Below are 3,049 nucleotides of genomic sequence, written 5' to 3' on the forward strand. Positions count from 1 at the left end.
ATTTGCATCAGCCATTATTCCACGCTACGCCACACATAATCAGCCACGTCTCCATTTGCTTCTTCCACATGCGTCAGAAGCTTCAATTCATTCATTCCTCAAACTCACTCTCAGCGTCATTTTCTCTCGAGAGTCGTCTCTCTCTCGAACTCACCTTGTCTCCGACCATCAGCCAAACTCAGATCCACTATTTTCTCCATAGATTTACCATTGCTCTTCGTATTTCACCGTTCCTCTTTGTCTTCTACACAGAACAACCTCCATAACTTAGGTTTTCTTCCTCGTTTTCACTTTTTCTATCAATTTCACCGAACAAAAGCCTTTCAATCCATAGATCTTTCATTTCTACCGTTTAATCTGAGTTTTGAACCGATTAATCGATTCGTTTTAGGGTTCCTCCTTCAACCTAGGTTTTTAGGGTTTTTCGAGTTTCGTATTCATTCCGCTGCACCTTTCGTCGTCAGAGAAGCTTTGCCGGAGTTGAATTGCGCCTTCGATCTCTTCGCGGAGCTACTCTTCCATCAAGCTACTTACAAACTTAACAAATTGAGGCATAAAGAAGGTGCAAAGTTAAGAAAGAGTTGACATTTTCTCTCAATTCAATATTGAAATCATGGTACAATATGTCCTTATCAGGCTTTCATAGGCTTTGGTTTGAGAATAATTCTTTTTTATTTTGTCATGGTTTTTTGAAGTCTAAGAGGTTGGTAGCATCAGTGTTTGCATTTTTGTAAGCATATGCAGTTCAAAGTTTCTTATGTTTTTCATAAAGGAAATCATTATACTGATAAATTAGCTAACTTAGCTCTGGTTCATGGATAACAAAGTGGTTTAATGTTTTATCTTCATATATTTATATAGATTTCTTTTCATAATAGATATAATTTGCCTATGTTTCTTGAAGTGTATTTTTATCATGGATTTGATGTGGTCCTCTTATGTTTTGTATTATTTTATTTTGTTTTATTTTTTTAATAAAATTTTATGTGATAACAAATCATTATGGGCTTTAAGGTGTCAACATAACTAAAATGTCAAAAGTTTTAGTTATGTCTAACATGATTTTATTTGGAATAGATATTTTTAATATTTTTTAAAAGGAGTTGTTCTAAATTAGTTCATTCGATCATGAACTCTTTTAATAGATTTTGACATGCTAGTTGGCAAGTTTGGAATATAATTTAGGCTTAATTGCTCAAGTAGTTCCCACTTTGGGGAGAGTGTGTCAACTTGGTCTCCGTTTTTAATTGTGTTAATTTCGTCCCAAAATTCGTTAATATGCATCAATCAAGTCCTTTTTTATCGACATCGATTAAATAGTTAAGTTAAATGATTAGACATGCTTTGAAATAATTGGAAAACACTAGAAGGGAGAAAGTTGAATAATGTTGTGGAAAACGTTTTGCCAAAAGGTCGTTTAACAACTCTGTTAAAGATTAAACGTCTATACAGGTTATCAGAAGCTTGATTTGTAAGGTATTATTTATCCACTAGATTTTCAATAAGGTTACAATTGAGTATTAACATCACTCTTAGTTACACCAGTCAATCCTAGCAACACCTGTTACATTGACTAGAACTGAGTATCACCCACTCCTAGTTATGTAGTATTCTTCACCATTCCTAATATTCCTAGACAATTCTGGTATCTACCTGATACGTTGTCTAGTTGAGTTCCACCCACTCTTGGTTTTCACTAGACAATCTTGGTATCTTCTTGATATGTTGCCTAATTGAGTTTCATCTAGTCCTGATTTTCACTAGAATCTTGGTATCTTCCTGATATACTGCCTAATTGAGTTTCATCCAGTCTTGATTTTTACTAGACAATCTTGGTATCTTCCTGATATATTGCCTAATTGAGTTTCATCCACTTTTGGTTTCCACTAGACAATTTTGATATCAACATGATACGTTGCCTGGTAATCATTTAACTCAATTGAGTTAATCAACAAGTGTTTGAATTATCTTCAGAATCTGTAATCAATCAGATTGCTTACAAGTCTTAAATAATTACTCTCACAAAAAATATGTGTTTATAATACAATTCTATCTAATAGACTTTGTAGAATAATGTCTCTCACTATTAATGCAGAAGTTGTAAAGCTAAGCAAGTTATAAAAAGATATTGTTATATCTTAATTAAAACCTAATATCTTGAATTTATTGATGAATACTTGGGCCAATAATCAAATTGTCACCCTATTAATCCTAAGACTTAGTTGAATAAGTAGAAGTCCCCTTATAACAATATAAATAATCAATCATCTCAAAGTATAAATTAATAACTATTCTGTATTTACTATCTTATTTATTCTTTAGTTAACTTAAACGTCAATGTATTTTGTTTTATATCAATTTAGTATTGTTAAAATGAATAAAAGTTTGTGAACCAACTCAACTCAACTCAACACACCACACTTTTAAATTAGATTGAACTGAAAAGTTATAAATTTTTGTGCAAACAAAAATTTTACCCAACCCACTAAAAAATTTCTCATTAACCCGTGATAAAAAAAAATCTTGATACAATCCAAATTTTATATATATATATATATATATATATATATATATATATATATATATATATATATATATATATATATATATAAATAGGTCTTCATATTTTAAACCTTACCGTTAAGTTGAATGGACGACGTTAAAAACTGTGGTGCGTGGCTTGATGACATAAGCAACTTTTAGTGACATGACAGAGTTTGGTTTAGGTGAATTTTTTTTATTTACAATTTTAAATAAAACAGCTTATTATCATACCCTTATTTCTAAAATACCCTTCTTCACTACCTCCAATACTTGAACTGGTATGAATCATCTGCAGGAATGATTCTTCACATGACTCTAGGGCTCCACCGAGTTCTTCCATCTCCTCCGAGGTGGGACCCACCTCTATACCAAATGAGTCATTGGGTCACTTCTTCTTCGGTCATGCTGAACCGGCGAGATGGTGGTGGAGGTGGTGGCGAGAACTGGGTGATTCGAATGAGAGGGTGTTGAAGGAGGAAAGAGGGAAGAAAAGTTCATCTTTTGT

This window comes from Vigna radiata, chromosome 7 (genome assembly GCF_000741045.1).
Source record: "Vigna radiata var. radiata cultivar VC1973A chromosome 7, Vradiata_ver6, whole genome shotgun sequence".
In the NCBI taxonomy this organism is placed as follows: Eukaryota; Viridiplantae; Streptophyta; class Magnoliopsida; order Fabales; family Fabaceae; genus Vigna; species Vigna radiata.